The 24461-nt window shown below is 41.5% G+C and overlaps 1 pseudogene; it reads right to left on the bottom strand.

Moving 5' to 3' along the window:
• LOC115017736 (chloride channel protein 2-like) overlaps positions 1-7329 on the bottom strand; it is a 69531-nt pseudogene extending 62202 nt beyond the window's left edge.
• Between the last annotated feature and the right edge of the window lie 17132 nt (positions 7330-24461).

Genomic DNA, 24461 nt, shown 5'->3' with positions numbered 1-24461 from the left:
TTTAAATGCTGCACTTGATGGTCTTCACTACAAAGAGCACCGTCCTTCTCTGCTTCATCTTCATCAGATTATAAATTATGGAAATATTATATATAAAAATGGAAACTGATGCTGCAGCTCACATTGTCAAAATGTTTGTTTTATTTTACTGCATCTATTCTGCTGCAGTTTATCTGTAAATACTTGTGATTTATTTGTTTAAATTTACAAGAAATTGAAGTTTTTAATTCTTGTAAGTCAGCGTTGACTCACTGAACATCTATCTGTTGTGTGAGGACACGAGAGGAAGAAGCAACTGTTACACTAATCAGACGAGCATCAACACTGGAATCTATCGACCCGTCAAGGTCACACACACACACACACACACACACACACACAGTCTTGTGGAGTGTTTGCCAAATTCACAGTTATTACAAAAGCGTTCCTCATTTAAAAGGCCTTTGTGTGACTGTTTGTGTTGAGACCTGGAGATCGCTCCACACTTACTGAGGAAATCCATCAGGCCGACTTCCAGGGAATAGAAAAAGGTGGATTTGTCGGTTTGGCAAAGAGAAAACAAAAGAAGCAAAATGATCTTTTGTAACAGAGAGAGAAAAACCTTTTGATGCTTATCTGCAACAAAAGGCAGCCTATTCACAAGCTAACTATGAACAAATGTTATGCAAGCAGCTCTTTCTCTTCACTCTCAAAGCCGGGGTCAAGGACTTGTTGACCTGTCTTGCAAAAATAAAATAAAAGACTTCACTCCCAAGGCGTGATGAGGTGAGACAGAGGAGTGTATAGGGCGAGTAAAAGGGACATTTCCACTACGACTGCAACAAGCAGACATCAAACGGACGTGTCTGCGGCTACATGAAGCCTAATTACTGAATAACACAGGCTTACAAATGACCCTGTGTGTCACAGCAAGACAGATGGACACACACACACACACACACATACGGGCAACACACACACACACACACACACACACACACACGCTCTCGCAAATGACTGTTTCCATACTTCTGTGGCCGACACTTTCACTTCCCTGTTGTTCTGTTCTACAGTCATTAGCACAGTCGCCATAATAAACCAGAAGTTCTGCCGACTGAAGAACAGGCCGGACCAAAGCTTTGTTTCACTTGTAATAATCAGTTTCAACTGCTGCAAGTCACGGTGACGTTACACGGTGACGTTACACGGTGACGTTACACGGTGACGTTACACAGTGACATTACACAATGTCCAGACCCGATCCTCCGGACATCGCCTGGAGTTCGTAAGAGACATGACATGAGTTCTAAGAGTACAATGGGAGCCAGAGCCTTCAGCTATCAAGCTCCTCTCCAGTGGAACCAGCTTCCAGTTTGTGTTCGGGAGGCAGACACACTCTCCACATTTAAGAGCAGGCTAAAGACTTTCCTTTTTGATAAAGCTTATAGTTAGGGCTGGCTCAGGCTTGCCTTGGATCAGCCCCTAGTTATACTGCTATAGACTTAGACTGCCGGGGGACACCTCTCTGCTCCTCCTTCTCTTCCTCTCTCCTCCCCTCCCTCTCTTCTTCTCCCTCTCTATCTGTATGCATTTATGTAAATGTATGTTACTAACTCATCATCCGGGGCTATCATCCCCGGAGTGTCTGTCTCTCATGTGGCAGGTTGCCACTGATAAAGTTTACGTCAGGATCATGAATCGTGGCTGCGCCTGCTGCCCTGGTCCTGCTGGACACCGGGAAGCCTTTTTGACATTTTCCTGGATTCATCCAAACTTTCTCTTTTTCAACACAACATCATTTCTGTCAAATGTTGTATTTGTACTATGTTGTTTATCCTGTACACACGACATCTATTGCACGTCTGTCCGTCCTGGGAGAGGGATCCCTCCTCAGTCTCTCCCTGAGGTTTAGAACATGTTCCCCCTTTAATTATGGGGTTTCTTTTAGGAAGTTTTTCCTTGTGTGATGCAAGGGTCTAAGGACAGAGGGTCTAAAGACAGAGGGTGTAAGGACAGAGGGTCTAAAGACAGAGGGTCTAAGGACAGAGGGTGTAAGGACAGAGGGTGTAAGGACAGAGGGTCTAAGGACAGAGGGTCTAGGACAGAGGGTCTGAGGACAGAGCGTCTAAGGACAGAGGGTCTAAGGACAGAGGGTCCTAGGACAGAGGGTCTAAGGACAGAGGGTCTAAGGACAGAGGGTCTAAGGACAGAGGGTCTAAGGACAGAGAGTCTAAGGACAGAGAGTCTAAGGACAGAGGGTCTAAGGACAGAGGGTCTAAGGACAGAGAATCTAAGGACAGAGGGTCTGAGGACAGAGGGTCTAAGGACAGAGGGTCTAAGGACAGAGGGTCTAAGGACAGAGAGTCTAAGTACAGAGGGTCTAAGGACAGAGGGTGTAAGGACAGAGGGTCTAAGGACAGAGAGTCTAAGGACAGAGGGTCTAAGGACAGAGAGTCTAAGGACGGAGGGTCTAAGGACAGAGAGTCTAAGGACAGAGGGTCTGAGGACAGAGGGTCTAAGGACAGAGGGTCTAAGGACAGAGAGTCTAAGGACAGAGGGTCTAAGGACAGAGGGTCTGAGGACAGAGGGTCTGAGGACAGAGGGTCTAAGGACAGAGGGTCTAAGGACAGAGGGTCTAAGGACAGAGGGTCTAAGGACAGAGAGTCTAAGGACAGAGGGTCTAAGGACAGAGAGTCTAAGGACGGAGGGTCTAAGGACAGAGAGTCTAAGGACAGAGGGTCTGAGGACAGAGGGTCTAAGGACAGAGGGTCTAAGGACAGAGAGTCTAAGGACAGAGGGTCTAAGGACAGAGAGTCTGAGGACAGAGGGTCTGAGGACAGAGGGTCTAAGGACAGAGGGTCTAAGGACAGAGGGTCTAAGGACAGAGGGTGTTGTATCCTGTACAGTCTGTAAACACTGAGACAAATGTATAATTTGTGATATTGGGCTGTATAAATACATTTGATTTGACTCAGAGCTGCTACACACTCAACACAACACGCATTAACTAACATGTTAATGCGTAGAGTGACAGACAAAGGGGCGGCGTGACGATCCTCTCTGTCCACCAGGGATGGGACGAAGAGGAGGGACATTAAACACGTTGAATCAAGATGGACGTAGCGACAGAAGGACGCTCATAGGCTACCACACACACACACACAACACTGTACATCCTCCAAAACGCCTCGATTAGTGGCTACTTCCTACATCTTGGCACGGAGAACTTAGCAAAATGTTTACGATGCGTTTGCACCACTCTGCTTATCCGACAGTTAACTGGGTTTTTTATTAATTCGGTCTGTGGACTTGGAGTTGTAGAAAGTGACCTCGGCTGAGAGTATTTATCAAAACGCCGTTATCATCACTTTAAATAAATATTATCTTGAACATTCAGAAGTTTGCTGATCTGCGGCAGTCATAGCGTCCTCAGAACCTTTAAACCCAACAGACACATTAAAACAGCAATAATTTGTTTGTTTTAAAGCAAAAATGCCACAAATCCACTGCTTCCTGCTTCTCACATGAAGCTAAATATCTGTTCTTAGTCTGTAAAATTAAAAAGCCTAAAAGTTATATTTGGATTTTAGATCACTATTTTATTGAGCGATCGTTTAACAGAAAACAATCTGCAGATTCGTCGTTAATGAATATAATCATTAGTTGTGGCTGTACTCCAAGAACACATGGTGTCCTACAATTCTCAAAATGATTGCATCACTTCACCCCCCCCCCCCCCCCTCTTTAAACTTCCCCCAGCAGTTAGTAACACAGGCGTTCTGTTATCGCCCGCTTGTTGTGATTATCCTGTTAATTATTACAAAGTGGATTAAACGCAAACACTGTGGACATTGTTCAACTTGAGTCTAAGTACGGTTACCGCCCGTCTCCGGTCACCGCGACATCAACCCTGCAGGGAGACACCTGCCTGAGATAACCGGCATCCAGAGGAGGGAAAGTGACAGCCCCCCCCCCTTTTATCTGCAAAACCACAGGACTCAATGACATGTGATAAATAGTGTTGTTGTGCACACTGGAGGAATGTTGACTTACATTATCGCTTTTAATTGCTTAGGAAAAATACTGACACTCCATAAAATGTCATAAATATTCTCTCGCCGTCGTGTGATTGACGTTATTGTGCAACAGCTAATAAAACGTTACCTTTGATCACAGGACGAGGTCAATGTACTATTTAATGACATAAAGAAATATAAAGTCTGCTGCAAATCTTTGTTTGTTTGCCGCTGCGTTTTAATAAATTAAATTGCACCTTTTATTCTGGTCTTATTTCCTTTTCTGGGCTTTTTAATGATTGTTTTTAAATTGCATTTAAATGTCCTTTTCTAATGCGTTTCTTTTGCACTTTGACTTGATGCTTCTAATGTTTTATTTAAAGCGCTTTGAATGAAATGTGCTGTAGAAATTCACCGTTGAAGGCTGACAGTAACATGTTGAGTGTAGCTGCTGTTTAATCTTTAAGTGACAACAAATGATGTTTTTTTAACTCTTGAAAAAGCCTCAACCAGTATTTATGTGACCGTGGGACACTGAGGGGGGAGAAGAAACACACTCTACAGCCTTGTGTCATCACATCTGATGTTCACAGACAATATGTTGAGCTTTTATTTTGAAAGTGCTCCTCACTTCTGGCCCTGCCAACATTTCTGCAGCCAGCCTTTCAGCCGTTCTCACAGCCAAACTACACTGGCCTCTTTGAACATCCACTGCCCACAACAAACCCACACAACCACCATGACTGCCAATATCACACAAAGACACCATGTTACTACAACCCACGGCGAGGAGATGGGGGGCAAAGAGAGAACTCATTTATGTAAAAGAGGTCATTCTCACACTGTAGCTATTTTTATTTGACTCCATTTAGATGCTTCCACAATCGTATTCATGTAACAACAGTTGGAGCACAGCTGACGAGCAGAAGAAGGAGGTGTGCATGGATTTTTCTTTTTTTTTTGTGCAGCGAGCATGCTTGCACGTTCCTTTCTGAGAGCCGCAGGGCCGAGCACGAGACCCCACCAGGGTGACAGAGCGTCCAGCGCTGAATCAGCGGGTCGCACGTTGTGTAATCTCTCACACAAACACACACAGATTAACAGCACACAGGGAGGCAGGGTAGGAAGGGGGGAGGGGGAAGGGGGAAGGGGGGGCTCTTTACAAAGAAACTTTTTTCAAGAGAAGGAAACAGAGACCCAAAGAAGTGTTACAGTCGTGGCTCTTCTTCATTTAAAGCCTCGCTGTCACTGAATGGGTCCAGTTGGCCTATAAAACTTGTCTCTTCGAATAGCAGATTCTTCAACTAGACACTTGCACACAACACTTGGACTCTCAGCACAAACCTCACCCTGAAGAGTCCCGCTCCTCAAAGTGGGATATAGGAACCTTCGGGAGGAGTGGTGTCATTTCTCTAGATTATAATTCACTTGTAAGAGAGTGTATGTAAGCGGGTGCTCTGCCTCTGATCTGTTGAGTGTCATGAAAATGTTTGAGAGCCCCCTGCTGTATGAAGCAGGTTATCGTACCAGTCACTCAACTGACATCTTCTAGAACGTGTGCAGACCGGCTCTGAATCCCAACAACTGCCTGTAGAGCTGCAGCGATCGGGCGAACAAACAAATCATTGATTTTTGATAATAGTCATTTCTCATGCAAAAAAAGGGCAGAAAATGCGGTTTTCATCCTCTCACATGTGGAGATCTTCTGCAACAACTAATCTATATAATAATCAGCAGAATAAATGATAATAAAAATAATTGTTTATTGCATGCCTGGTCACTTTAGGGAAGAATCATGAGCCGCACAGTAACTTATAAAGTCTAAACTCTAATTCAATCACTGTTCACCCTGCATAAAAAAAGGTTATAACACCGGACGCCTGCACAACTACCAGATGCATTTAATCCTACAACACATTATGCACATGTACACAGCAGCTTTTCTCAGCACCCAAGCTGCTGAACAACAATGAATTGATCCATTGTTGAATGGTGGCTGATATCAATGCAGCCTACACACTGAGCTCCTGACACATACAGTAACCCCAATCACCATTGTACTGTGTATGTGAACTTGACACCACCCTATTGCATGTTGTAGGTATTTCATTTATATTGGCAGACAGATTAGAAGATATTTGCCAAATCATTGTTCTGAATGAACTATATTATTGTGCCAAATTCCATTAAAAACATCTGTTAAGTCACAGCTAATTTGCTTTTTGAGAAATATGCACATCTTATAAAGCATGACTCCAGGCATTTTACTAATCATTAAGAATGTATTGTTAATTCGGCTAATCCATTAAGGACCAAGCAGAACTTAATTTCCTAAAATGTCAACTTTTCAATCCTTCACACTGCTCGCTACCGCCCACCATGGTGTCTTCTGGTTGGAATAAGAAAGTGTGTGGAAAGGCGAAATGGCTGGGGAAAGTTTATATTTCAGTTACATAAATAAATGTTTTGTGAAAAATGTTTCATGCCGAATTTATCAGCACATTTTTAAAATTAAAACTGGAATGAATTAATTTTCTAATATGTGTTTACGACAATATACAAAGCTTTCTTAAAGCCTTCGGCTTTTTGAGAATGGAGTTTGGCCGGAATCTCGCCTTACAGAGGAGACACAACTACCTGTATCAGGAGAACGAAATCCAGATGTTGTGATAATAGCTTTTGTAAAGCTAGTAGCCTAGCTAAAGACATTCAACGTGGGGGGTTAGGCCATTTAGAAACGTGTCCCTACTTATGTCACCACACAAGTACACAAAAGGGAAATTAAAGACTTAAAGACACACCACAAACCTCGGTCACTTTCACGTGAGCGTACTTCGTCTAAAATCTGACAATTTATAGTTCAAACTTGGTTGTCGGCAGAAACACACAGTCAAATAGAAACTTCCCGATTCACAGAGATGCACTGTTTCATTCGGCACACGCATTTTACACCAACTCACTTTTATTTAAATTAAATTAGAACTTGTGGAGTGTTAGCTAGTGTCAGAACGTTACGCCAGCAGCGTTAAATTAAAGGATTTGTCAATGGAGTCTGGCTTCCCCCTCTCCATGCAAAGGGGACTGCACGTACCGGGTGACAAGTAGAAGTTTAGACTGGCAACAAGTGAAACTCACCAGCGTTTGTTCATACTGCAGCGCCCGCTGGTCCGTCCCGTCCCCGGCCATGGCTGGGCTGTCTCTACCCGGCGTCTTGGAGAAACGTTGTCAGCTTGGAAGTGAGAGGAAACCCACAGCGAGATCTGTGTGAGTGCGTGTGCACTGATTAACTCATTGCACTGACTTCAGTTTCTGTATGGGAGTTCACAAAGGGAACTCCAACTACAGAATGCGCCCTGCTTACAGTAAGTTCCTTCATTTTATAGCCTCAAGTCCCAGCAAGAGACACACAGTGAGGCGGGACTGCACAGGAATGACCCTCCCATCTGGAACAAGTGTCAATCAAGCCCGAATGAACTATGTTCTCTTAAAGCTATTCATGCACAGACACTTTCTCATATTTCTGCATTCTTTGTTTTGTTTTTAACAGTTTAGATCAGGGGGGTCAAACTCACTTTAGTTCAGGGGCCACATGCAGCACAATGTGATCTCAGGTGGGCCGGACCAGTACCATCACAGCATGATAACAACTCCACATGTTCCCTTCGTCTTAGTGCAAGAAAGTACATTCTGAAAATGTTCCAATTATATCTTTTTACTAAACATTATGAACAACCTGAACTTTCTTAATTAAAAAGTTTTTAATTTACACATGTGTGTTACAACGTACAGATCAGTGTGTCTACAAAGACACAAACATTGTGTCACAGGTATCTGGAACAGGATTTTACTTTATGATCAAAACAACTAATCTTTACACTTTGCAAAGTCATCCCGCGGGCCGGATTGGACCCTCTGGCGGGCCGGTTTTGGCCTCCGGGCCGCATGTTTGACACCCCTGGTTTAGACATTTAGGTAAAAGGTGAACACAATGCAAAAAGAACTCTAAATAGGACATGTGTGTTGAGTTACCTGAGTGCAGGTGGATTGATCCTGCAACACACCTCTGTGTGTTCATGATTAACTACTTACAGACTTTTATTAGAGCAAATAAGTGAAAAGTTAATGAACTCCTTTTTATGTTCGCCGTATGAAAAGATTAGTCTACAGTTGTTTTTTGTAAACCATTCCCATGATATCACTAAATACATTATACGCTAACTCAATATAAATAAACTTTTATTTAAATTAAAAACTTAGGAGCTGACCCAAGCCGCTTCTGGGACCTGAACAAAACTAATTAAAATAAACTTAAACAATATCATTTAGGATAAGAGTCACAGAAAGTATTCATTTTACATATTTAATCATTTATTTATTATTTGGGTAAATTAAAAAGCAGTCCACACTTAAATATTAAACACATTTGAACTTAATTAAAATGTTAAATTAGTAAATGTGCAGAGGATAAAGCCTGCTCACTAACATCCAGCCTCCTGTGCTAACATGAGTGTTTACCACATGGACATGGGTTCCAACCCCGACCACGACGCTCTGCTGCATGCTGCTAAATTATAATAAAGGCAAAACAAAGGGCAAAGAATCGCTCTGGAGGGGGTTTTCAAAACCACATATTTATAGTTGTCCTGAATACTTTTGTAAGACGACGCCTTGAGATATAATCCAGATAAAGTACATTGAGCAGGTGACAGAGGATCAGGATCAAACACATGCCGGAGAAACTCAAGTGTTTGATGTTCTGTGGCGAGAAACAAAGACGGAGGAACATACACATGTCGAGCGCACACCTGAGAGGGAACTCTACAGAAACAAAGAGCCGGTTAATCATCCGCTGCTTTGCTTTGTGTGACTCTTGTTCGAGAGTGGCAGCCTTTTAACCCCGCCTCGTGAAACGTCTCTCTTCAAGGTTAAACCAGGGCTGGCATTCTTGAAGCTCATGACAGCTCCACTTCCTCATAAGGAAAATGACTGGAGGTGCACGATAAGCAGAAACACGGCTGACCAGCACATTCATTTGCATGCCAGTTATCCAGTTATTTCTGTCCCGCCACATCCACTGGCTTTTCTTAGGGCGTCCTGAGGCGTTCGTCGGCTGGATGGAATCTGTAAAGCCTCCCAAAGTACCTCTGCTTCCTTCCATTGCACGCAGCATCATTGGAAACTCAAGACATCATGCAGAAAGAAAAACAAACCACTTGTATCTGCAATAAATGCATTCTGAAGTCTCTTCCCAAAGCTTGTGATCGCAGGCGAGGCTTGGAACAAACACTGATTGTAACTTTGTCTTCATTATCAACCATCTTCACCCACATCACAGACTTGTGCTGGAAAATACAAGCGGCCAATTCTTTATGTGGTGTCTCGGCGCCGGCCGTAGCCCCGAGGTGAACTTATAGATCTGAGGAGTCGCAAGTGAGCGCGACGTAAAGCAGGTTTATTTTTAACCCCATTTTAAGAAATCCGACCAAAACAGAGAATGAACGAATGCTTGTTTCCGTCCACACGTTCTGCGATGATGAGGAAGATGAGGATGATGAGGAGCGTTTGATGGAGGTGAGCAGTAGGTGGTGCCATCTGTCTGTCGGGACACACTGGAGTCACACGCTGGATGGACGTCGTCGTTTGTTCGCTAACTCTGTTTCCGTCGCTCGCCGTCGCACGTGGCTTTTCGCCACTTCGGCCAAACGTGAAAACTTATTTGCGACTTTTCAACATTTAATTGAAAATAAAAAGATGTAAATGTTCTCAGGCCGATGAAAGCAGCAGAACTACATCACTGATGATAACATGTGTCGACCTGCTGCTTTCATTTAGACTTTAAATATATAACATAATACTTCAACCAGTGGAAACAGCAGGATGTACACATCATTAAAGACACGACACGGAGCCAGGAACAACTTTAACTCCCAGATATCAACAGGAAACTTCTCCAGTTCATGACATCAACATTAACACATTAACACAATATTGTTTTGTATTACACGTTTACTGAAATGTGATGTTTAAATATGTAAATGAGACATTATGTTATTAAATATGTGTAATCTGCTCCATGTCCAGACGTAAAGAGAAGTCTGGGTGAAGCAGGTTCAGAGTGTTTCATGTTGTTCACATGTCAAAGGTTTGTACAGATTCTGGATCTGTCTTTGTATCACTCCATAAATCACTAAATCCTGTCAACACACAGAACTCTGTGCATCTCCTGCATGTAGTGAGTGTAGCGTGTATAACATGAGCTGTGAGTGACATGTGAACAAAGCCCTCTGCACAAAGCTTCAGAATATAGAGAGGAATGAAAGTGGAAAGTTTGGTGTATGTAAGTGCTGCTGAAGTGGAGACTTCTGCTGAAGAGTGAGAGAAAAAGCTCCTTTAGAGAAAAGCTCCTTTAAAGATATGTATTGTAACATTCATACATGTTGTACACACTACAGGTGAACAGAGTCATACATGTTGTACACACTACAGGTGAACAGAGTCATACATGTTGTACACACTACAGGTGAACAGGGTCATACATGTTGTACACACTACAGGTGAACAGAGTCATACATGTTGTACACACTACAGGTGAACAGAGTCATACATGTTGTACACACTACAGGTGAACAGAGTCATACATGTTGTACACACTACAGGTGAACAGAGTCATACATGTTGTACACACTACAGGTGAACAGGGTCATACATGTTGTACACACTACAGGTGAATAGGGTCATACATGTTGTACACACTACAGGTGAACAGGGTCATACATGTTGTACACACTACAGGTGAACAGAGTCATACATGTTGTACACACTACAGGTGAACAGGGTCATACATGTTGTACACACTACAGGTGAACAGAGTCAAACATGTTGTACACACTACAGGTGAACAGGGTCATACATGTTGTACACACTACAGGTGAACAGAGTCATACATGTTGTACACACTACAGGTGAACAGGGTCATACATGTTGTACACACTACAGGTGAACAGAGTCATACATGTTGTACACACTACAGGTGAACAGAGTCATACATGTTGTACACACTACAGGTGAACAGAGTCATACATGTTGTACACACTACAGGTGAACAGGGTCATACATGTTGTACACACTACAGGTGAACAGGGTCAAACATGTTGTACACACTACAGGTGAACAGAGTCATACATGTTGTACACACTACAGGTGAACAGAGTCATACATGTTGTACACACTACAGGTGAACAGAGTCATACATGTTGTACACACTACAGGTGAACAGAGTCATACATGTAACTAACAGATATCATGAAGCTTCCCCACTTCATGACTCACATCAACACAGTTTATATTACAAGTGTTTAATATGTACATGAGGCGTTATGTAATGTAGCTGTGGAGAGTTTACATCTACACACACAGTTACAAACACACACTCTCATGTTCTCATGTTCCTCTCGTCTGAAGAACACAAACATTTGTTGTCTGTAGTTTAAAACAAACTAATTCAGTTTATATATTTCCGTCCAGATGTGAAACTAATGCCGGATGAGTTCTCTGACCTTTGGTCTTTAAGAATACGTGTTTGAGGATTAAAGTATGCTTCTGTACGGGAGGGAAGAATGCGTTTGTGGTTTTTGTTTTTAAGGGAGGATAAAGTCGGTACAACCCTGAGACAAACACAAAGCTCGTATTCCTTCGCTTCCACTGTCTCGCTCTCTGCCAGCGTGCAGGGAGACGCAGAAGAATCAGAGGATTCTCTCCCAAACAGCCGAATACAACATTACAAACATGGATTAAATAAATAAAAGACAAGTTTAAAAGAGCTGATCTGTGAGGTTATGACGGATTCAGTCAGTTAGGGTCAGTTAATTTAGTTTAATTACATTTAGTTTAATTTATTTTATTTTATTTTAATTTAATTTAATTCCGTTTAGTTTAGTTTAGATGAGTTTAATTTAATTTAATTTAGTTTAATTTAATTTCATTTAATTTAATTCCGTTTAGTTTAGTTTAGTTTAATTTAATTTAATTTAATTTAATTCAGTTTAGTTTAGTTTAGTTTAGTTTAGTTTAATTTAATTTAATTTATTTTAATTCAGTTTAGTTTAGATGAGTTTAATTGAATTGAATTTAGTTTAGTTTAGTTTAGTTTAATTTAATTTCATTTAATTTAATTCCGTTTAGTTTAGTTTAGTTTAATTTAATTTAATTTAATTTAATTCAGTTTAGTTTAGTTTAGTTTAGTTTAATTTAATTTAATTAATTTTAATTCAGTTTAGTTTAGATGAGTTTAATTTAATTTAATTTAGTTTAATTTAATTTAATTTAATTTAATTCAGTTTAGTTTAATTTAATTTAATTAATTTTAATTCAGTTTAGTTTAATTTAATTTAATTTATTTTAATTCAGTTTAGTTTAGATGAGTTTAATTGAATTGAATTTAGTTTAATTTAATTTAATTTAATTCAGTTAGTTAGTTTAGTTTAATTTAATTTAATTTAATTTAATTTAATTTAATTAATTTGAATTCAGTTTAGTTTAGATGAGTTTAATTGAATTGAATTTAGTTTAGTTTAGTTTAGTTTAATTTAATTTAGTTTAATTTAATTCAGTTTAGTTTGGTCGTTTTCAACTGGTAAACATATTATAATTGTAATTATAAATAAACAATATTAAGTCTTTACTTTTGACAAACCAAAGCAAAACTAAACTGAAGTCTTACTTCATCTTTATAAATTCATTATTCTCATTAAATATAATTTAAAAATAAAATAAACAAACAAAAAACTATGGATATAATATACCAAACATTTATATACACCTCAGTTTGATATTTAAATCTTATTTTATATCTATTAAATGTATTAAACATTTTCATTTGCTTTTGTTCTGATCCTCTCAGTATCTTTTTATTCTTTTACTTTACACATCTGTTCTAATGGACATTATTAATTATCAAAATAAAATAACATAAAACATTTGTTATTAAACAAATGTCATAAACAAATCATCTAATGTAATAATTTAAAGTACTCAATGTTTTATAATCAGAAAATAAAGTTTTATAGAAAACCGCTTTAAACATTTAAAAAACGAAAAGAATACAAACATGTTAGTTTAGTTTCTAACAATAATGTCATTTAACAACCTACAGAATGTCACAACTCAAAGTACAATCATGAAGAATATAATGATATAGTTCTTAAAGTCTTATTTTCTTTATTTAATCTGCACAATACGAGCACTTTAAAATCTGCTCTTCCACTTTTAATTCACGTATACTTTATATTTCTCACAGTCATTCCTCATATTTCTATTTTCTATATTGTATTATATAAAACCTGCCCGTGTTTTCAATGCAAAATGATCATTTATCATAATTCCTGTGTTAAACTATAATAATCTCTCAAACAACATTTTAACAAATAATTTATAATACAAGATATAAATAAATAAATATTCTTTCCTGCACTGGCAGTTTTCTTTTGTACTTCTACTCAAATATTTAAAATTGTATTCAGAAAAGTAAGATTTGCAAATTAAAAACAATATATAAAGTATTTTGATCAGTAATAAAAAGCCACTTTTTAATTAATGCATCACTTAATAATCATGAAATATACAAAACATTTTCTGATTATACTTCTATAATTTTGAAATATATAAAGCGGTGTTGCTTCTTCTACTTAAATTAAGTCAGTACTTCTTCCATCTCTTTGTTTTTCTACAAAAACAGTGTGTGCAGTGAGTGTGCAGTGTGTGAGCAGTGTGTGCGGTGTGTGCAGTGAGTGTGCAGTGTGTGCGGTGTGTGCAGTGTGTGTACAGTGTGTACAGTGTGTGCAGTGTGTGAGCAGTGTGTGCGGTGTGTGCAGTGTGTGTACAGTGTGTACAGTGTGTACAGTGTGTACAGTGTGTGCGGTGTGTGCAGTGAGTGTGCAGTGTGTGCGGTGTGTGCAGTGGTGTGTGCAGTGTGTGTACAGTGTGTACAGTGTGTGCAGTGTGTGAGCAGTGTGTACAGTGTGTGAGCAGTGTGTGCAGTGTGTGAGCAGTGTGTACAGTGTGTGCAGTGTGTGCAGTGTGTGCAGTGTGTGAGCAGTGTGTACAGTGTGTGCAGTGTGTGCAGTGTGTGTACAGTGTGTGCAGTGTGTGAGCAGTGTGTACAGTGTGTGAGCAGTGTGTACAGTGTGTGTACAGTGTGTGTGCAGTGTGTGAGCAGGGGAAGGATTTCACAATACGAGCACTTTAATAACTGCACAGCTCTTCCACTTTTAATTCATGTATATATATATTACTGGATATCTTTCAACGTAATTTCGCATTTTTATCTTTATTTTTAAACATCTTATTTTTTATATTATAATAGTTTTTATAATACTTTAATAATATTATTTTTCCATTTTAATTCCTGTGTTTATTTCTGCACCAATACACTAAAAGCAAATTCCTTGTTTGTGAAAACTTGGCAATAAACCAGACCAGGAGGGAACATCTGCATCACACAGACCAGGAGGAACATCTGCATCACACAGACCAGGAGGGAACATCTGCATCACACAGACCAGGAGGGAACATCTGCATCACACAGACCAGGAGGGAACATCTGCATCACACAGACCAGGAGGGAACATCTGCATCACACAGACCAGGAGGGAACATCTGCATCACACAGACCAGGAGGGAACATCTGCATCACACAGACCAGGAGGGAACATCTGCATCACACAGACCAGGAGGGAACATCTGCATCACACAGACCAGGAGGGAACATCTGCATCACACAGACCAGGAGGGACATCTGCATCACACAGACCAGGAGGGAACATCTGCATCACACAGACCAGGAGGAACATCTGCATCACACAGACCAGGAGGAACATCTGCATCACACAGACCAGGAGGAACATCTGCATCACACAGACCAGGAGGGAACATCTGCATCACACAGACCAGGAGGAACATCTGCATCACACAGACCAGGAGGAACATCTGCATCACACAGACCAGGAGGAACATCTGCATCACACAGACCAGGAGGGAACATCTGCATCACACAGACCAGGAGGAACATCTGCATCACACAGACCAGGAGGAACATCTGCATCACACAGACCAGGAGGAACATCTGCATCACACAGACCAGGAGGGAACATCTGCATCACACAGACCAGGAGGAACATCTGCATCACACAGACCAGGTGGAAGACGTGCGGTGCTCCCACAGAGACTCAGCGGTTGTTGCGTCGACTGGTGTTCACTGAGTGACGCTCCGCGGCGAAACAGTTTCGATGCGGCCATCTTTTTTTTAACCTTTCCAGAAGCCAAGCGGATAAGTGCCAGTGAAGCGTCTGACTCCAACGCTTCCGTCTGCTTCCTGTGCGGCGTGGAGTTCTTCCTTTCATGTATCCCTCATCTGTCTGACACTTAAGTCATTTATAATTTTACACTGAACCTTTAATTTGACACAAGATCAATAAATAAAAAGCAATAAAGCAGAAAACATGCAATCCTACGATCACAGAAGGTCAGAGGTTACGTCTAAGCTTCATAATTAAAATGAGAAAATAATGAGAATGTCCCTAAAATATGTGCTAAATAGCGACGCACTAAAGTAACGTTTTGTTGGGTAAAACTTGGCAGTAATGCGATCACTTCATCCAACCGGCCGATTTAAAGGAGTCAACGAAATATTGTTTTTCAAAAGAATTGTGAATCACTTCAACCATAAGCACAGAAAACATTAGCGTGATCGGTCCAGCAGCATGGAAGATTAGCTGTGGACACACACACACACACACACACACACACACACGACCGAACACATGACCCCCCAGGGTTATGCCTGGCGGAGATGAAATACAAGAATAAAAGTGTAAGGAATGGATTAAGTGTGTCTCTCTGTGTCTTCCATTGGAATTAATTGATTTAGCCGTTGAATTTCATCTTTTTTTTGGGGGGGGGAGGTCCAGGCATTCAAACATCTCTTGTTTGTCCCACTAACTAAGCAGCCAAACAGCGTTATGGGGTCAGAAGTCTTATCGTACTCCTTACAGGATCAGCTCTGACACGCAGGCACAACACGTCTTCTACATGGATCATTAACTTGTACCTGACACATGTAGCGTTAGCCTTTAGCATCATATCATGCAGCGTTAGCCTTTAGCATCATATCATGTAGCGTTAGCCTTTAGCATCATATCATGTAGCGTTAGCCTTTAGCATCATATCATGTAGCATTAGCCTTTAGCATCATATCATGTAGCGTTAGCCTTTAGCATCATATCATGTAGCGTTAGCCTTTAGCATCATATCATGTAGCGTTAGCCTTTAGCATCATATCATGTGGCTAAGCTCAGCCAGCTGGTAGAAATGTGACAGCTACAGCCGTCACTGCAGCTTGGAGAGTCCCCGGTCTCCGGCTGGAAATGAGAAGTCCCAGTAATTCAGAATATGCTTTCAATCTGTCACAGTCATCACTTCGAACTGAACAGGAGACGTGACATATCAACAGCAACTGTAGATTTATTGTCTTTTTATTATGGGACGTAGAAAACGAGCCTTTATTTACATGCATATGAGAAACCTGCTGACGTTACTGTCAGTTCACAACATGTGCAAAGGTCAAACTCTTTTCTGGGTGCTCGTCTCCCTTCAGGCTTTGTTCCTGTCTCACACACTGATGTGTGCTCGATCAATTAACTCCAGACACATGTCTCACAGCTGCTTTGATTTACAACAGCACACTCCTTATTAAACAATAAACTTCATATTTCTTTTCATGCGTTATACACTTACACACACAGAAACACACACTAACCAGTAATATTATTATTCCCCGCTTTCTATTTTGACCTTTCTAACTTTAAATGCTCTTAATCCCTCCAGTTAATTTGTTTATTCTTGGTTTGTGTAAGTGTGTTGGTGCATAGTACACATATTGTGTGCATGCTCGTGCTCGTCTTCATGCAGAGCTTCTCTCCGCTGCAGCATGTCGTGTGGTTTGCTTTCATTTCTCTCTGTGCATTTTAATATGCATGTCTGCAATAAAAATGGAACTTGCCATCTCTGAGGGCGTCCACCTCCTCCTCCCTGCACCATGTGGAGAGCTCACAAATATCTATTTTGGATTTTTAAATGTACATCAAAGCATCACAAAGCCGTCGGAGAAATAGCACCTTCTGTTGTGCGAACACAGACACACGCAGATTAAAGCGCTGATGCAGACGAGACAATAACGTTCCTCTCGTGTTCCTCACAATGGAACCAGAGGATGAACCACATATTCCAAAGAGCTCTGTCGTCTCTCAGCACATCCCATTTATCATTTCATTAACGAAGGCTATGCAAACGCATACTTATAATGCAACATGTTTGTATAAATATTATATTTTGAGTAGAGCTGCAACAATAAAAATGCTGTTTTCAGCTTCTAAAATATGGAGATTTACTGCTTTTCTCTGTTTTATATGAAATTATTTATATTATTATTCTTTATATTCTTTATATTCTTTATATTTTATAAGTGACAAAACAAAACATTTAGAGACGAGAAGTTAGTTAAATCTGGAGGCGTAAATAAAACATTAAAGACACTTAATATATGTTGCACTACATCACTGTCATAGCTGCAGACATGTCCCATCACCTCTGCTCATGGTAACACACACACACACACACACACACACACACACACAGACCACAACACACACACACACACACACACACAGACACACACACACACACAACACACACACCACACACACACACACACACACACACACACAGACACACAGACACACACACACACACACACACACAGACACACACACACACAGACACACAGACACACACACACACACACACAGACACACACACACACACGCACACACACACAGACACACAGACACACACACACACACACACACACAGACACACACACACACACACACACACACACACACACACACACACACACACACACACACACACACACACACACACACACACGATAGCAGGAAACTCTCCGGAGTGTCTAACAACATTAACGATGTCTCTGTTGTATTTAAGTCTGTGATGCAGAACCAGGACGTGCGTGGACTGAACCGTGTTCACAAAGAAATCCTGCAACAGAATAATTCAAAGCTATAATGACAAAATATACAAAGAGCGTCGAGGATCAGAGCGTGTGACGTCTGGACCAGTCGTGTGTGAGGACACATCTACAGCCTTATCATCCATTATGGATTACAACGTTGAAGAGCAGTATCTTCCTCTGTGTCAGCTGTTATGTAGATGTGTGTGTGTGTGCGTGTGTGCGTGTGTGCGTGTGCGTGTGCGTGTGTGTGTGTGTGTGTGTGTGCGTGTGTGTGTGTGTGTGTGTGCGTGTCTGTGTGTGAAGTATGAAGTCTTTGCAACAGCGACGTCAACAATAATGTTGCTTCGATAAGCAGGGGGGGGGGGGTCTGTCTGCCTGACATGTTTTCAAGTGACAGATGAACATTCAGGGTAAAGAGACGACGGCACAGACGAACACATCGCACCACGCAGCCCTTTCACTGGAGCGATGGCATGAAGCTCGTATCTCACAGTCTTTCAATCCACATGAAATAAAGTGCACATGTGAACAACACACAGGTGTGTGGGACGGCTGCGTCCTCTGTGAGAAGGCATCCACTTGGATCCTTTGGCAAATTGTTGTTTGAAATTCTTCTTAATTCAATGTGTGTAAAGCATTTCAAGATGCCGACACCACCGTGACAACAGAAGCTGAATATATCAACAGTCCAATAAGACACATTTAAAAACTCTGTATCGCTTCAAAAGGTCTCCCCGTGTCGTTTTCTGGTTTGTGCAAAAAAGACTAAATCAAAACCTAATTTGTGAAGTCACAGGATGTCTCGCAGAAGAATACTTTGCTACTTTTAATCCGGTTATTTAAAAAAAACATTTTGTGTAACAGGACGCATGGGAGCCACATGATCATCCACTGGTGGAGATGAATAATTCAGCCCATGATGAGCAGCAGGAGCTGCAGCAGACTGACCATCTGGAAGCTCGAGATGGCTGCAGCAGAGCGACTACCGGCTCCAGGACGGCCTGGCCCGGCTCCGCACATTATACAATCTAAAAACCTGCATCAGGGTTATTTTATAACATTCTGTGTTTTGTAGAACTAAACATAAAATCCAAACAAACAGAGAAATCAAGAGGAAATCTTCCAAAGTTACAGTAGAAAGCTCTTTCTTTGTACTCATGGCTTTATGTCGATCTAAAAACCTCGATAACTATGGGATGGATTGGAATGAGATTTTGTTCAGATATGTAGGCCACAGAGGATGCATCCTGCTGACTCTGGGCGTCCCCTGACTTCTCCGGTGCCACCGGCAGCTCCAAGTGTGAAACATCTCTCAGATGGATTTGGCACATTGTACATGGTTCTCACATGACGTGTCCTGATGACTAATCATACTTTTACTTTCCCTCCTTGACATTAGTTCCCTCATTAATTATTGGATGCATGGCCTTGATATTTGGTTGATCAATCGTAACAACATTTTTTATCTTTTAACTTTTCATCCAGCGTCATTATCAGGTCAAGGTTTAAATGTGTCCAGTAATGTAGTGCTAGTTAGCTATGCATGCTAGCAGGCTACACTTAGATAGTTAGCAGGGTAAACATTATACCTGCTTAATATCAGCATGTTAGCATGTTACTCCACAATTGGCATGTTAGCAATGACATTGTTAGCATGTTACTCCACAATTGGCATGTTAGCAATGACATTGTTAGCATGTTACTCCACAATCAGCATGTTAGCATTGACATTGTTAGCATGTTACTCCACAATCGGCATGTTAGCATTGACATTGTTAGCATGTTACTCCACTATCGGCATGTTAGCATTGACATTGTTAGCATGTTACTCTCAAAACGTTTCTTATTGACTACGTTTCGATCCTTCGTCATGTTAGAACGTTTCCTTTTTCCTTATTGAAGCTGTTTTCTGATAGCTTTGCCACTATGTGATGTGCGTATAATGAATCTTCTCTAAATTGTGAGCATGTTAGCATTGTGACATTAGCATTTAGCTCAAAGCACCACTTTGCCTATGTGCAGTCTCATAGAGCTGCTAGCACGGCTGCAGACTCTTAATGTTGTTGTTGTTATCTGCATGTTGCTACTGGAGAGAAACATAATGCAGACTGCTGACCTCATATTAACTTCTGATAAACATTTGGATCTTTTAATTGCCAGTATTCAACAGAACTATTCACAGATGTGAGTCTATCCTTTAAGGTAAGTCAGTTCAACTCCCGGCTGGTGTACATTGCTATATGTGCTGCTATATGACTCATTTGTATCATAAGGCAGAGCGTCTGACTCATTCCTCAAAGTATGCAACAGAGTGAGAGGTCTCAAAATAATGCACCAATCCAATCTATAGTGTCTGTTTCTGTATTGTGTTGCCTGTCATCAGATCTGTCTTCATGTACGAGAATAAATAATGTGATGACTTAAAGGAGATTCAGGCTTTTTTTGGGGGAACTTGAGGCGTAACATGAGGAGATGATCAACACAAGAGTTTAGTCAGAGACAGATTTAGAACAGGTCAACAGATATCAGCCCACCAAAAAAACAAGAGCAGTCTTCATCCAAACATCAAAAGTACTTATACAACCTCTAAACACATCAGTGGAACAGTGTGTGAGGGTCACAGCTCTGTAGCACAACCAGTGGACACACACTCCACAGGGCTTTACATCAGCATCGTCACAGAGGAAACCACCAGCCAACAACAACAACAACGATTATAACAGGTCACCGTCTTACAGCAAATCTCCTCCTCCGTGTTCTCGTCAACATGACGGATGGATTTTATTCTCGCTTCAGTCAACAAGCGATTGTTTAATCGTTGTCTTGCTGCACTTTGTGGTGTCGCCGTGTGCAGCGCCACGCTCTCTCCACAGCATCTGTTTGTTGTAGAAAATCAGTTAAACACTCGAAAATGTGTGTCAGCAAAATGTGGATCTGCGTCGTGTGCAAAGACAAAGTGGAGCAAAGATTTGGATCTGCTTTGAATATTTAGTGCAGAAGAAGAACATGAGATTCACCTGTTTACAGTGTTTGTGCAGCGCCGGCATGGCAGGTGGAGTCCTGAGCTCCCTGTAGACTTTACGTATTCAATCAGCATTGAGCATCAGTGTGTGTGTGTGTGTGTGTGTGTGTGTGTGTGTGTGTGTGTGTGTGTGTGCATCTGATAGTGACCTTGAGTGTACGTGCTGACTGCTCTCTGCTGGGATTAGAAACCTTAAAATGATTAAATTACAAGAAATAGGTGAAAGAAAGTTTCTACTGTCTCGTATAATATCTGGATTGTGTGCACGTGTGCGTCCCCCGGTAGAAAAGCTTCATTGCTCTGCAGCACCTGCACTAATGTTTACAGCAGTCATTCACATGCTGCAGGTGAGATGTTTGTTTCACCCTGAGCTCCCGTCAGTGATGATTGTTCTCCTGAGGAGTCGCTAACTTCGTGAACCAGAAGTCAGCACTGTTTAAAGATTAAACAGGCTCCATGAGATGTTGCAGACGAAGCCGTCTTCTTTATTTTTACCAAGTCTCGCTTTCTCTTTCCTGCACCCAGCGTCTCAGGCCTGGAGGAAGTGGGTTTTTAAGATTTCATTTTGAGGCAAAGACAGGAAGAAGCTGTGGGCGCTGGATAATGAACGGGTTTGTGGTGCCAGCGAAGGGAAGCCACAGGTGTGAAGACGCCGGAGGGGATGGGGAACAGATTCACTGTAACACCGTTCTGTCTGTCTGTCAATAACCCAGTCGTAGTGAGAATATCTTTACATCCAGCACATCATGGATCTTTCTGTGGATCAATGAGCTCAACCAGGATGTGCTGCGAACCTTCAGGCAGCATCTTTTGATATCATACCTGTAAATGAACGTCGTGCAGGGTTAGTATTTATGTATCTTCCTGAGTGGTTCATGTGTTGGTGCCATATGTTTCTGTTTCGTTAGGAGTTGTTTAAGCACAAAGCCCGGAGGGGATGTGTTAATAATAAAGTCCAGAGCAAGAGAATGCTGAATAACGCATTTCTTTGGATGAAATGGTCGAGCTATAAACAGTGTTAGCACTTTGTAAAGGAGCCTTCACATCAACATCCATGATTTGCATCATCACAGGAGAACGAGTGGATAGTTGCAGGATGACAGCACGGAGGTGAACTTCACATACGGACGGAGACGCAGAGCAGACGTGCAGAGAAGTCGGCTGAACTGCTTCTGAATCCGAGCCGACGCGACCTGCTGTCTTCAGCTGTCAGCAGCTGTCAGCAGCTGTCAGCAGCGAGAGGCGCTCCGTGCAACGCCACGATTTCATAACTGAACTACGACTCTGAGACTCGTGGAGGTTGTTACAGAAGGTGGTGCAGACGCTCTGCAGGTACAACGTGCTGTAGTGGTTGTTGGTTAGTGAAGAAACAACATCAGTAATTATGTTGCGTGTGTATAAAAGCATGGATCACAACCCGACCTCCAAAGGTTTGATTCTGGGATTTATTTGCACATCCAGCGGACGCACATTAGCATTCATGTGGAGTTGTGTGTCCTCCACCCGCTGACTGTAAGTCCAATAATCATCTCTTCCACCTCTGTGCATGTCGGTCCCTGAGGGAAATATCTGGCTCTTTAGATTACATTTTATTACTTTACATTTAGCCGACGCTTTTGTCCAAAGTGCAAACAATCACGAGGATACAACTCCGAATGTGGCAAGTAGATTAGCTTCAAATAGGGGAAGTAATGAGTGCACAACAACAGCTTCCAATCAGCCGAACCAATGTAAGTGCAGCATACTGAGTACAGAAATATTTATTATATTTTGGGTTTTATTTGAGGAGCATGTGTCTCTTTAGCTGCTGAAGGCTCCACTATGTTCCCCAGCTTGTTACTACCTGCTGCTGGCTGCTGAGCAGGTCGTGTGCAGCGGGAAACAGTAAAGTTTCAGCCATTAAACCAAAACAATAAGCTAAAACACACACACACCACATGTTGATCAGAGCGCCACCGTGTCAGACAAAGTGCCTCATCAGATCAGATCAATGATCAGCTGTTATAAAGTATAAATCACATCACGTACTCACACTACATGTACATCAGATATGCAATATCAAGAGTATTACTCCTTCAGTTTGTGACTATGACTTCTTTAATATTTTAAGTTTCATTCCGTCTTGTTTTTACGAACAAGAACTTCTTGTAGTTTCCTTCCTCTGTGTCCGGATCTGTCTGGATGTCTTACACTGAAGAGACTGAACGTAACGTTGACAAGCTTCAGATTAGACTCGGTCTAAAGTCCCGTCGACACTTCAGTCGTCATGTTTCGCCTGCAATTTGACTTTGTTTGGTTTTGGTTGAACTCTGTTGGAACAAACAGTACTTTGGATAATAATTGAGATGAATAATCCACTCAGTGAACAGATCTCTGTGACCCCTGTGACCCCTGTGACCCCTGTGATCCCTGTGACCCCTGTGACACGTCTCCAGGCCGCAGACAACACAAATGCAATTATTGGCGAGCTTCCCAGTTGCCGAATTGGCTGAAATACTCAGATTCTGGTTTCCGTCACTCGCCCAAAGCTGGCTTGAGTTTCTACATGTCGTCCTGAACGCACAGCAGGACCAGAACACGGTCAACAACAGTGCACTGACTTTTAGCCGCTATTGAACTCAGAAGGTAAAACAGACAAATTAAAGCTGCACTAAGCAAAACTTTTATACTTCATATATTTATATAATCAAATAACTACTGTTAATGTGTTTAGAAAGGGAAACACGTCCATTTCATTGGCAGATAACATTCAGGATGGACGTTATCTGCGTGTCGGGGTCAACGTTGAACCTTTACTACGTGCTCTGCGTGACGGACGGCACGTGTGACCCATCGTGTTGTGTCTCTTACTTCACCATCGAGTCCCATCTACACAAAACATCCTATCGGGGTTGAGCTCCAGTGAGCGTACAATCAAGGGAAATGATTATCCTGCACAAAGGTGTTGTTTACACACACACACACACACACACACACACACACACAAATGCACAGACACATATATAAACACACACAAATAAACGTTCTCCGCTCTTTATAGAGCGACGTGGAAGACAATCTCAATTTAGCCCTGATGTCTAAAGCCCCGCCTGCACACTGAAACACATTCACTTCATTACAACTGAAAGTCCTTTAAATTGAACAAGATATTTGATCTCCTCACTTCTCGTCTTTCTCACTCTCTCTGACTCCTGGATCTCCTGGAGACACTGGGAGCCATCTAACCTCTCTCTGACACTTCATCCTCCATTGTGCCTCCACCCTTACATCACGCCTTCCTCTCTTCCTGTCTCAGTAAGTTTGATGCTGTCCCAAGAGTGCTGAACTTTAAGGAAAAATCCATGGCATGCCCTGG

Source organism: Cottoperca gobio, chromosome 13 (assembly GCF_900634415.1).
Source record: "Cottoperca gobio chromosome 13, fCotGob3.1, whole genome shotgun sequence".
NCBI classification, from domain to species: Eukaryota; Metazoa; Chordata; class Actinopteri; order Perciformes; family Bovichtidae; genus Cottoperca; species Cottoperca gobio.
The sequence above is the reverse complement of the archived record's forward strand: the minus strand, read 5'-3'. Positions and strand labels throughout refer to the sequence as shown.